Genomic DNA, 14416 nt, shown 5'->3' with positions numbered 1-14416 from the left:
ACATTTATTGACAAAAAGGGAAACAAAACCTAGGTTAATTAGATAGATTTTGCTTCTTCAAGAATTTAATTTTGAAATCAAGGATAAGAAAGGCACCGAAAATGTGGTTGCCGATCATCTTTCTAGGTTATCGATAGAGCCTTTCCCTAGTCTACCAATCTGTGACTCTTTTCCGGATGAACAACTCTTTCAAATTTCTAATGGAAAAATGCCTTGGTTTGCCAACATTGTGAATTATTTGGCAATAGGCAAGCTACCAACTTCTTGGTCGAAGAACGAAAAGAATCATTTCTTTGCCAACATCCGGAATTACTATTGGGAAGACCATGTCTTATACCGATATTGTCCGAATCAAATTGTGAGGAGTTGCATTCCGAAGAGTGAAATTCCAAGTGTCCTAGTGTTTTGTCACACTCTTGCATGTGGTGGGCATTTTAGTGCAAAGAAGACCGCCTTGAAAGTTCTTCAAAGTGGGCTGTTTTGGCCTACTATTTATAGAGATGCCTACAATTTTTGCAAATCATTTGAGAGATATCAAAAGATGGGGACAATGTCTAGAAGAGATATGATGCCCTTGACTAATATACTTGTTGTTGAGATCTTTGATATATGGGGCATTGATTTTATAGGTCCATTTTCTATATCTTATGGTTTTTAATACATTCTTCTTGCCTTTGATTATGTCTCCAAGTGGGTGGAAGCATGTGCTACCAAAACAAATGACCACTCCGTGGTCATTCAATTCATTAAATCCAATATCTTTGCTCGTTTTGGTATGCCAAGGGCTATAATAAGTGATGGAGGAAAATATTTTTGCAATCAATTCGTGAGACACTTATTTCTTAAGTACTCCGTCACTCATAAGGTAGCCACTCCCTACCATCCTCAAACAAGTGGGCAAGTTGAAGTGTCTAACCGAGAAATTAAATATATTCTTGAGAAAACGGTTAGCACCACCCGGAAGGATTGGTCAAGGAAGCTTAATGATGCTTTGTGGGGTTATCGGATGGCATACAAGCTCCCTTTGGCATGTCTCCTTATAGGCTTGTATATGGAAAGCCTTGCCATCTTTCGGTTGAGCTAGAGCATAAAGCCTTATGGGCAGTTAAAAAGCTCAATTTTGACCTTGATAAAGCCAGAGAGAATAGGCTACTTCAATTGAGTGAGTTAGAAGAATTGAGATGCAATGCTTATGATAATGCCAAACTCTACAAAGAAAGAACCAAAGCCTTTCATGATAAGCATATTGTGAAAAAGTCTTTGGAACTCGGTCAAAAAACCTGGCTTTTCAACTCTAGACTGAAACTCTTTCCTGGGAAATTAAGAACCAAATAGCAGGGTCCTTATAAAATCATCTCTGTTTCACCTCATGGGGCGGTTGAAATCAAAAATTTGAAGAAGGGAAACATTTTTAAGGTTAATGGACAGAGGTTGAAACCTTACATCGAGGGTCAAGTCTTTCAAAGACATTTGGAAGCTGCACATCTAGTTAACCCGGTGTATGAACACATAGAAGATTGCATTGACAAGGGATCAGAAGTTTCGTTTGAGCTTAATCCAACAAGTTCTTCAAAGAACCATTTGTTGAGTGGAGTTCAAAGCATATATCACCCCAACAAGGAGGTCATGCATTACAAGATCTTTGATCTGGGCTAAAAGAGCCCAATGTCTTGCTAGAGACGTTAAAGACTAGCAAAAACATTTCGTAGGGTGTCAAAACCCTATTCCTCCCTCATTTCTATCTTAAATTTCATTTCTTACGAAGTCTAGATACTTGTTTTTGGTTCATATGCATTGATAGGAACTGTGATTAGGATTGCATGAAATTTTGTGTTGTGATTGAGCATTTTGCATAAGTTCGATCGATCTCAAATGAGAGTTCGATCGATCGAACTTCCACCTGCATCCAACACTTAGAAAAATTTTCTACCTGCATCCAAATCACCTCTTTGTCCCACCGTTCGAACTTATTCTTAGATCGATTAAGAGACCTTTGATCGATCCAACTTCAAAGTTTGATCGATCTCCTGATCCAACACTTAGAAAAAATTTGAGCTTGCATCAACCTGCATATTTCACCTCTCTGTCTCATCGATCGAGACATTTCAAGATCGATCAGAAGTTCTTCGATCGATCCAACTTCAAAGTTCGATCGATCTTCAAGTTCCAACACTTAGCCAAATTTTTGAACTAAAAGCCTGCATATTTTTGCCCTCTGTCTGATCGATCGAACATTTTGTTCAGATCAATCTTAGTTCTTCAATTCTCTATTTTGACTTGGGTTTGACTCTGTTTGACTTTTTAATTTTCAAAAATCCAAAAATATTTATTTTATTTTATTTCTGTTCATTCAAAAAAAAAAAATACTTTGTGAAGAGATCATTCAAAGTTCGATCGATCTGGGACTCTAGTTCAATCGATCAAACTAAAGAGCGACAGTTTTTAAATAGAACCGAGGATAAGATCTCATTCTCCCTTATTTCCAAACCCTAGTTCCTACACTGCTGTAACCTCACCCATTTCCTCCATCTCCGGCGAGATCTCCGGAGTGAACCAGGTGTCGATCTCTCCCTCTTCTCGGATCTTCTTCCTCTTCACATTTCATCTCTCCTCTCTTTGATTCAAGGTAAGATCCGAGACCCTATTATTGATTTCACACCACGATTTGTTAAGAGTATGCTTTAAGTGTTTGATCCGTTCCAATATTCATGATGATTGTTGGCCATAGATGAAGTTTTAAGCTTTTCATGTATATATGTCTATATTCGTCTTTATGCCGTGTCCATTGTAATGAGTTACTTTGATTTTTGGGAGTGTGAGCCAGTCTAGGTGATTGGGATTGATGTTGTTGTGTTGATGGTCCCACGAACATATTCATGTGGGTCCCGTGCTTCCACAGTCACAGATCTGTGACTTCTCATTTTTCACAGAACACATTTTGATCGATCAAACTTGTGTCTCAGATCGATCGAAGTTGTGAGATCGATCTCACTTACTTTTGATCAATCTAACCTTTGAGATCGATCTCACATACACACTTCATTCATCTTATATTCGCTTCATGCTATCATATTTATGCACAATGCCTGTGATATTCCACATTGGATGCATTTCATACTTACATTGCTTAGCATGCTTCACATCTTATCACTTGCATAGAGTCATGTCATATATATTTTGTCTATTTTATTTGACATACATGTTTCTATTGTGTTTTCAATTTTTTATTCTAGCGCTAACTCCCATTGCAAGATTTCCTTTTTGCAGACCATGACTAAGAATGACAGTTTTTCTACTTCAGCCACACCTGATCAGATATGTTGCTTAGAGGAGCAACTTCAGAGTTTGGAGGATATGATGGTTGCCTTTAGAGCTGACATTGATACCCTTCGTCTGAATATGCTGGCTGCCATTAAAGCTGACATTGCTCGCCTCCGTAAGGAGATCTTGACTGCCATTGATGACTTAGCCAGGGAGATCCGCGGAGTTCGCTCTACTCGTCCTGCCCCCTCTGCCTGAGACTCCCAGTCTCTTTATCTTTTTATGCTCTCTATCTATGTTGTGTGTCTACAACACTTGTGATACTATTATTTTTGTAGCCGGGTCTGTCGGCTTTGACACTGGATGTATTGCACTTGATTGTTGATTTTATCTATGATGGATGTCGTATACTTTTATTGATACATCTGTCCTTTTAACTCCATCAGGTGCATCACAGTGACTTCAGTAAGAAAGTGCTACCCGATTTTCAGGACCACCCTTATACCTCTCTCATCTCTTTATTTATTTATCCCATTTACACTTGCATGTCCATTATACACTAATTATCCCATTTTGTTATCTGATGAGTTTATCCAAGTGCCAATTTTTAGGATCACAATTCATCCAAAGTTTGGGGGGGCCATGCCACCCACTTCAGATACTTCAATCCCGATCATTCTATGCCTTAGTTGCACTGGTATACTCTTTCCTTTGTTCTCTTGCACATTGAGGACATTGTGCCATTTAAGTTTGGGGGGAATGGTGCTTTGCAGTGTTAGTTTTAATTTCAAAATTTTGAGCATGACTTATGTATTTGAGGGATATTTCTAGGATTGGTCCATATCTAGCGATGATTTTGATCTTTTGAGGACTGTATTGCTTAAAATTTAAAAATTGCTTGACTTGAGAGTGCAATACTCCTTGTATGCTTTATAGATGCCATTCAGGAGTAAATTTTTTGAAAGATTGATATCTTGCTTGCACTTGTGGTCCACATCATCTTGATTTTGTGATTGTTTTAAGATTCACTCTAGGATTCTACACTAGCACAGACGCACACTAGCATTCATTTGTGGGGTACATACTTTGTTGATTATTGAATTGGTTATATCCCAATTAAGCTAGTAGTGCATTGAAAGCTTTCATTATTGATAAAGGTGGATAACAACCGCTTTTCACTAAGTAGCCGGGATTCTAACCTCATCAAGCACTGAACTTCTCGCGCCGAAAGGTGGAGGGCCCAAACTCTAGGTTAATAATTGTGATTCAAAAAAAAAAAAAAAAAAAAATGAGCAAACGGAAAAGCAATAAAAAGTGAGGACTTCTCCCAAAAGGTGAGAAGTGGGAAATGATTAGATGGAGGTTGTCTTAATTTGTAGCCTAGTTGATTTGAGCTTGTAAGTCTATAGGGGTATTTAAATGACTAATGCCCTAAAGTCGTCTGGTTTGGGAGTCATTGACCTAACGCTCGACCTCGTGGATCACTAGAAAGCTTAATAAATCAATAAATTGCACCATGCTCCCATCTTTGATCCTAAAAAAAAAAAAAAAAAAAAAATCGAGTGAAAAGAATAAGCGCACCTAGATGAATAAAGCTTTAATAAAAGGTCCACTTTTTGTCTTGATGATCGGTACTAGATTTGTGTGCTAGTTTGAGGGTAAGAATGTGATTAATTCTTTAGTTGGCTTAGATAGCAACACATTTGATGTCGGTCCACTCAAAAGGATTCTAGAGTTGTTTTGATTTGTATGATCATTTTCTTGATGTGTGGAGGACCATACTTACTTGCTTGATGTTGAGATTTTGGGAGATTGCTTAGAAATGTTTGAAAAATTGCATACTTGAGGTAGTTTTCTCCTAATGTTGTTTGCAATATTGGTACCTCTTTTGAAAGAATGAACTTAATGTTTGTGGGTACCATTTCTGGAAACCCTCACGAGACGTCACTGATCCACTAGGGGTAACCTAGGGTTTAAAAGGCTTATTTCATGTGCTAAGTGCAATCGTGTTCTCTACGAAAGTGGCGTTATCCATTTATTATTTTCTAGTTCATAGTTGTATAGTTGTTCATTTCATTACATTACTTTCTAGTTCATTGCTAGGGACTAGCAATATTTAAGTTTGGGGGTGTGATGAGCGCTGAAAAGTGCATATTTAAACCCCTTAAGCTTAGGCATTCTAGTACCTTTATCTATCTTACTTTACTATTTTAGATTGATTTCGTATTATTTCCATTTTCAGGCACTTATCCTGAAAATAAGCTAACTCAGCCAAATAAGAGCTTAATTGAAGCAATTCTAGGATGAATCAAAGAAAGGAGCCAAGTGGAAGCAAAAGGAAGAAAAAGGTGGAAATCAACATCTTCGATCGATCTCAGATCAAAGTTCAATCGATCCAACATGATCGATCTTAGCACTTCAAGATGGATCAGAGCCATGATGACATTTTCAGAGATCTCAAAAGTTCGATTGATCCAACATCATTCTTCGATCGATCGAACTGCTTTGTCCTTATCTAAATGATTGATCTTATCTAGTTGTACCACCCTACCAACCACTTTTGTCCTTTTCCCAAAAATATCTTTAAAATATCTCAGATTTGTCTTTATCCAAAAAGCGCCACCAATGAAGATCGATCTAGCCTAAGTTCGATGGATCTCAGCAATGTTCAATCGATCCAAGTCCAAGTTCTAATCGATCGAACTTCCTCCAGTGCGAAAAAGTTAAATTTCCAGCTCATTAAAAGTTGTCCTTTATCCAATCATTAGGGAATATTGTGTGCATGAGCCCAGCTCATTTTTGGGTGTCATTTGACCTACCTATATAAGGATAAGGATTGCTTTTTACAAGGGGGAGCCAATATCATATCATATCATCTCTTAGAGAGCAAGCTTAGAGGAGGAGGAGGATAGAGACACCATTGGAGACTCTTCATCATCCAAGGAGCAAATCTCAACCATGGAGTTAGCCCTAAAGGGTTGGAACAACATCACCATGAGTGGCTAGACATCCTCTTGGGGCTAGAGTTAGCCCCAAGCATGCTTTCTATATCTTAATCTTATGTATTATTGAGGGATTAGTATTGTAATACATGTTTTGGCACTTTTATATATATAGATCTTGTTTATTCAATGATTTATGTGGTTTAATGCTTCCAATTGATCATTTCATTCTATCCATATGTCTATGTATGCTAGAATAGATGTTCATGTGTTTGTCTCTATTTCTTGTGTTATTGATGCATGTCTATGTGTATTAATGCTATAGATCTAGAGATTGTCAAAACATTGTACTTAAAAGAATGCTCTTGTGATTTTCTAGATGGTCCATGCTCATTTCTTGATGGATTGTGCCTCTCCCTTAGCTTAATTAGTTTAATTTCATGTCATTAGCTTAATTGTAGTGTAGTGGTAACATAGTTGTTAGATGGGAGGACAATCCATGCTTGTTGTTTGATGTTCCATACTTTTGAATGCAAGTAGCATATGTCTCTAACCTTGTGGTATATTTGGCTTATGAGCTTAATGAAAGGATTAATGACTTGCTAGATATGTTGTGCTTTTCACATGCTATTTAGACAATATATACTTAATTGCTAGATATATTATGTTTTTCACATGTTGATTAGACAATGTATGTTTAATTGGTCACCCTTGCTAATTGAATCAACCAAACACACACACACACATCAATATTGCAACACACTTTACCCTCATTAGTCACTTGCTAAGGGTGTAGAAAAACATTGCTTGGTGGTGACCTCTAAACCCCAAGATTTATCTCTCTCTTACTTACTCTTATTTGCATCAATTATTTAGTTTAACTTACTCTCTAGTTTAATCAACCAACTAACCAATTATTTGATCACTCGACCTACTAGCCCTAATAGCGATTCCACAACTTTGTTCGACCCTCACAATACCTTGGGACGATCCCTACTCGCCCTAGCTATATTTATAGTGAAAGGTAATAGTGGCTTCTATAAATGTAAAACTTAGCCCTCGCCTTAATGCACACTCTCTAAGCTTGTGGTGCGGTGACACATCATGAGCGAATGATATCCTCTTGTTCCCAAGTAGACTCAGCCTCATTATGGTGACTCCACTGGACACGTACTAACGATATGACCTTATTGCGAAGAACATGATCCTTACGGTTAATAATGCAACATGGTGGCTCCACATATGTTGCATCCGGCTACTACTCAATCTCTTTAACATCGATATGCTGATACCGATCTTCATCTCGCAGAAATTTCCGCAACGTGGAAACCTGAAACACATTGTGCACTCGATCTAAATGATCTGGAAGTGCCAACCGATAAGCTACAGCTCCAACGCGATCAATAATCATGAATGGACCCACAAATCGTGGTGACAACTTCCCTTTCTTCCCAAAGCACATTACACCTTTCATAGGAGACACTTTGAGTAGAACCTAATCCCCAACCTGAAACTCCAGTGCACGAGTACGACGATCTACATAACTCTTCTGCCTACTCTGGGTAATACGCATGCGATCCCTAATAAAAGCGATCTTCTCAGAAGTATCCTTAACGAACCCAGGACCCAAAAATCTGCTCTCACCAACCTTCATCCAACAAACAGGAGATCGACATGGTCGGCTATATAATACCTCAAACAGTGCCATACCAATAGTTTTTTGAAAGCTATTGTTATATGCGAACTCTATAAATTGCAAATACTCCTCCCAGTGGCCCTTAAAGTCAAGGACATAAGAACGAAGCATATCCTCCATTATCTGATTAACCCTCTCGGTCTGTCCATCAGTCTGGGGATGATAAGTAGTGCTAAAATACAACTCTGTACCCAAAGCCTGCTGAAAACTCTTCCAAAATCTTGACATAAAGCTCGAATCCCTATCCGATATAATAGATAATGGTATGCCATGTAACTTCACAATCTCTATAATGTAAAGTCTCGCCAACTGTTCTGAAGTGTAATCAGTGCGAATAGGTAAGAAATGAGCTGATTTAGTCAACCTATCAACGATGACCCAAATGGAATTGTGATTCTTGAACGAATAGGCAATCCCTCCACAAAATCCATATAAATGCTCTCCCACTTCCACTCCGATATAGGTAGTGGCAGTAGTAAACCTGGCGGTCTTTGGTGATCGATCTTGACCATCTGGCAAGTACTACACTTAGAGACAAAAATAACAATGTCCTTCTTCAAACCTGCCCACCAAAACTGCCGTTTCATACCCTGATACATCTTGTCTACTCCTGAATGAACAGAAAACTCAGAATGGTGAGCTTCAGTCATCACATCCTTCCTCAAATCATCAGCAGAAGGTACTACTAAATGCCCTTTGTACCTTAAGCCTCCATCAGTCCCCACATGATAAAGTGGAACCTCCCCAGAAGCTATCTCTGCAACCTTATCAATACACTGTTGATCTGTGAATTATGCCCTTAGTACTTTGTGAATGATAAAAGGTGTAACTACCATACAAGCCATAAAAGCATCGGACAGCTCATCAACTATCTTCAAAGCATCGCACTCAGTGGCGAATAATGCAGAACGGCTAGCATAGGGTCGGTGATTGAGCGCATCTGCTACCACATTCGCTTTCCCTGGATGGTACTGTATAGAGAAATGATAGTCTTTCACAAACTCTAACCATTGGTGCTGTCTCATATTAAGCTCCCGTTGAGTGAACAAATATGCAGACTCTTATGATCACTAAATAATCTGAAAGACTCTTCCAACAGATAATGCCTCCAAATACGTAAGGCAAAGACCACAACTGCCAACTCCAAATCGTGCGTTGGATAATTAAGCTCATGAGGCTTAAGTTTACGAGATCCATATGAAATTGGTCGTTCCTCCTGCATCAAAAAACACCCAAGACCTTGCAAAGAAGCATCTGTATAGACAAGATACTCTATCCTGCTCTGTAGCGTAGACAGAACCGGTGCAAAAGTCAACTTGCTCTTTTGCTCATCAAAAGCTTTCTAACAGTATTCATCCCATACGAACCGTACACCCTTCTTAGTCAAATAAGTGAGTGGTCCCGCTGTTATCGAGAATCCTTGAATGAACCTACGATCGTATCCTGCCAATCCGAGGAAACTCCTAATTTCCGTAGGTGAAGTAGGTTGTCCCCACTCTACCACTGCTGAGACCTTGGCTGGATCTACCGCTATCCCCTTCTCTGAAACTACATGACCCAGAAACTTCACTTCTCGCTGCCAAAATTCACACTTCTCAAATTTGGCATATAACTGGTGTTCACGAAACGTTTGCAACACTGTGCGAAGATATCTAGCATGATCGTCCTCTGACATAGAATATATCAAAATATCATCAATAAATACAATGACAAATTGATCTAAGTAAGCCTTGAAGACTCTGTTCATTAAATCCATGAAGACTGCAGGCGCATTAGTCAATCCAAAAGGCATGACACGAAACTCATAAGAACCATATCTAGTGAGAAATGTTATCTTAGGAACATCTTGCTCCCTAACCCGAAGTTGATGATATCTAGAACGCAAATTAATTTTAGAGAAATAGGTAGCTCCCTTCAACTGATTAAAAAGATCATCAATCCTGGGCAAAGGGTATTTATTACGAATAGTAACCTTGTTCAACTCTCTGTAATCTATACACAGGCAAAGTTAACCATCTTTCTTCTTCACAAACAAAACTGGCGCTCCCCAAGGTGAAGTACTTCTACGAATAAAACCCTAACTGAGCAATTGCTGAATCTGATCCCTCAGCTCTCTCATCTCCATTGGTGCCATCCTGTATGGTGCTCTAGCAATAGGCATAGTGCTTGGAGCTAAGTCAATCACAAAGTCTATCTCTTGACTAGGTGGCAACCCTAGAATATCTTGAAAAATGCCTGAAAATTCTGTTCAATTGGTATGTTATCCAATGACACAGTAACCTCCTCCTCCATTTCCTCCTCCATATGGAACAAATAAATACTAGCAACCCCGTTAGAACGTAGCATAACGACGACGTACATATCCTGACCAGGTATGGTAAAAACAACAGACCTATCATTACAATTAACTTGGGCATGGTAGTGCGATAACCAATCCATCCCAAGTATCACATCATAAGTGTGCATGTCCAGGACCAATAGATTGGCTAGAAATCTGAGTCTACCAATATTTAGTGTCATAGGCCCATCACTCTCATGTAAAATGGCTGTATTGCCTAAAGGTGTAGAAATACCCTGAGGTCTACTGCATACCCGCATCGTCATCCCAGATAAAGTAACAAAAGATCTAGAAACAAATGAGTGTGTAGCACCCGTATCAAATAAAACATGCCCTAATGAACCATGAATAGGAAACATACCCTCAACAGCCTGAGGCGCCTGAACATCCTATGGCCTAGGATTATACACCCTGCCATAATGCAACTGTTGCGGTGCCTATCCCTGTAGCTGCGGTGGTGCTGGTAAAGCTGGGAAGGTCTATCCCTGAATGCGCGGAATCTGTGGAACGGGTAAAGGTAATGGTGCCCTCTATCCCTGCTGCACATGCTGACCCTGTCCTGCTCTAGGACACTGCCTGGAAGTGTGTCCAAGCTCCCCACAAGTATAGCAAGTACCCTTGAAAGTACCAAAAGGCCTCATCTGCTGGTTAGCCTATGGCTGATCCCATCCTGCCTGTGGTCCCCCATTCTGTTGCCTCTGAATAGGTGCCCCATCTCTGTGAGCATCTGCACCACCCTTGTGCTTCTTCCAAGACTGTTGTCCCTGGAATTTGCCCTTATCATTGTGTCGGTGTCCATTGCCATTCCTTTTCTCAGTTGACTGATTAGCAGAGTCTCTATCACCCCACTTCTCACCCCTAGCCTATCTGAAGTCCACAGTCAACTGATACTGCTGTAGAGTGGCGTCTACCACCTGAGCATAAGTAGTGTAGGCTGGACTACCTATAATAGATCGCTTAATAGACCACATAAGTCCCTTAACGAAAATATTACATTTCTTCTCCTCTGTATCTACCTCCTCTGGAGCAAAAAGAGATAAGCGCGTGAATTGCTGCTCATATTCTGCCACTGTCATGTTCCCTTGTTGTAAATTAAGGAACTCTATCTTCATAGTTGTTTGGACTGCATATGGAAAGTACTTCTCATCGAAGCGAGCACTGAACTAATCATAAGTCAATGAAGTCCTCTCCTCCGCGGAAGTAACTGACTCTTACCACTGGAGTGCATCCCCGACAAGCTTGAAAGTAGTAAGCATCTGTTTCTGAACCTCTGTGCACTTAACCTGCAAAAATGTCGCTTGATGTCCTTCTTCCACTGGTGAGCTACTTTCACATCGGTAGAGCCTGAAAACTCAAGTGGGCTCCCCTTTATGAAAGAACTCCTAGCCTTTTCCCAAGGATCAGTCTGAACCACTGGTGCTGGTATAGGTACCTGCTGAACCTGTGGTTGATTGCGAAGTACAGCCGCTATACCTACTTCTATAGCCTGAGCAATGAGGTCATTCATATGGGGAGGAAACTCTAGATCCCTACCCTGATTGTAACCCTGATCCTGAGACTCCTAATTCTGCTGTATTTCCTCCTGCTCAACGTGCAACTAACTAACCTCCTCATGTTCCTCCTCTTGTTGCCTACGTGTCACTCCCCTTCGTTGCCTGTAGCGGACCGTAAAGGAATACAATCCTAAACTTAAGCTCTAAATAAAAGAATACGTTATGCGGAAGTCTTAAAACGATATATCCCTAGAGACACTTGAACTTGGAGTACTCTGATACCAACTGTGATACCCCTCGATTCTAGAGCCACAGTTAATCAAGTCCGAGCACAGAATACAAGGGATATCAAACAATTAATATTTAAACAAGCATTTGAATACAAAAAAATAATAATAATAAAGAAATAAATAAATAGTAAGCTGAAAGAAACTAAATAATAAATTCTTATTTTACAATCCTCAAATAAATAATAATTAAAAATCCAATAATAAAATCCTCTAATCCTCGGATACTAGTAATTAATTAAACTACAACTCGGGAATCTATATTGTGGACCCCTAATAATATTCTAAATGAATTAATTGAACTGAAATAAAGCTAATAATTAAACCATGAAGAAGAGTCCTACGTAGAGTCGGAAGAGTGAATGATTGTCTCTACTCGGCATGAACAATCTCTAAGACTGGAACTGACGAACACCTGAAAAATAATAATGGGTCAGGCCCACATACAAGTTCTAATCTACTACATCCCAAACAGAGACCCGATACACGTACACATCCTAATTAATTCAACAATAACTAAATAGTCCATAAATAGATATATACACACTAAAGGAACCTCACTAGACTATAAAGTTGTCTCAACCTGAATAGTAGGCGATATGCAAAAACGCACGTATAGTGGGCATGAGTACCTAGACCTACCAGGGTACACAACTACACTATATCTAACTACACATCCTTGGCAATATACGCACCCTAACCACTGATTTTGAAACTCAAGCTCATATCATGACGTATAATTATATATGTAAAATTCGTCCTAATCCAACCATCAAAATAAACTATCCAATTACTATTTTACTAAAATGTCATCCAACTATTCCATTGACCTGACACAAATAAGTAGGATTTAACACTATGGTTAATCCGTTCCCTTATTAAAAATAGGTAGGACTTAACTCTTAAGTTAATCCGTCTCTAATATGCCCCCATCCCATAATGGTGCATTAATCCATAATACAACCAAATAAAAGTTTCCAATCCAAGGATAATGTAAATAATATTTACATCTAATAATCTAAACAAAACATGATATAAATCATATACACATCCTTTACATTTATTTGAGCAAAAATATCAATTCTAATTAACACGCGTTTAATTTACATCACAAGAAATTAACATGCATCTCAACAAAATTGCACATCTCCATGTTTTGATTAAATTAATTTAAATCTAAACAATTGATTAAAATAATTTAATCCAACAACATTTAATTAATATATCCTTTTTAAAATTAATTAAATTTTATACTTAGCATGTAAACTTAAATCATGCATTCCAACTCTTAATAAATCTATTTAAATTAAATAAATATTGAATACAGATCCATCAATCAAAAATAATAAATATCAATTTAATATTCCAGCATTAATCAAAAAAATATTTAAAAAAATATAATTTATGTAAAATAAATAAATAAATAAATTCTGACTGATTTCAGACATATACCCCCAACAGTATTAACTTTTCATTCGATGTGCATGCTTGATCAAGAAAAATAGATTCTGATGTCATGTATTACATGCAAAAACTGATTCATGCTAATACTAATTCCCCTCATTCAGCGTGTATGTCTTTAGAAGAAGAAAAAAAAAAAAAAAAAAAAAAATCGAGTAATATAACTGATGCAGCTTTGACTTTTATTTACTCCTTCCTCATTCGGCGTGCCTAAGGTGTGAAGAATAACAAATTTTGATTTCGTACAGGTGCACAAATTGATTTATGTTGATTTATATAAAAATAACTTCCTCGTTTGGCGTGCACATTATAAACCAATTTTGATTTCATCCATTAAATACCAAACTGCTAATGAAAGTAACAATTTATGTAAAAAATAAAATACAATAAATTAAAAATTAAGGCCACCAACAATGCCCAGTTTGACATAAAAGAAAAATTAAAACACCTTATTAAAATACGAACGGAAAATTTTAAATTAATCCATATAATTTATCCAATTAATTTATTTAAAGAGCCTATAATTAATCTAGCATACATAGAGTACGAATCAAAGGAAAAGAGAAGATTTAAAATTTTCTTTTAGGGATTTGATAAAAACCCTAACCTCCTTCTTCCTTTTTCTCTTCCTTCTGCTTTCTTCTTTCTCTCTCTAAAATATACTTCGTGATTTATTTTCTAACCCTTCTTACAACCCTATAGTTATATATTTATAGGCAACTATAATAACCCTAATCCTTTACCTAATCCAAGTCAAACTAATAAAATAAAATAAATAAAATAAAATATAAATACTAAAAAGATAACTAAAATATATTTTACATATAATCTATGTGTAATCCTTTTTATATATAATATATAAATATACACATCAGATTATTACTAAAGGACTTTCTTTATATATATATATATATATATATATATATATATATATATTT

This window comes from Cornus florida, unplaced genomic scaffold (genome assembly GCF_030987335.1).
Source record: "Cornus florida cultivar Cherokee Brave unplaced genomic scaffold, ASM3098733v1 CherokeeBrave_3.0.0_Hap2_Chr02, whole genome shotgun sequence".
NCBI lineage: Eukaryota > Viridiplantae > Streptophyta > Magnoliopsida > Cornales > Cornaceae > Cornus > Cornus florida.
The sequence above is the reverse complement of the archived record's forward strand: the minus strand, read 5'-3'. Positions refer to the sequence as shown.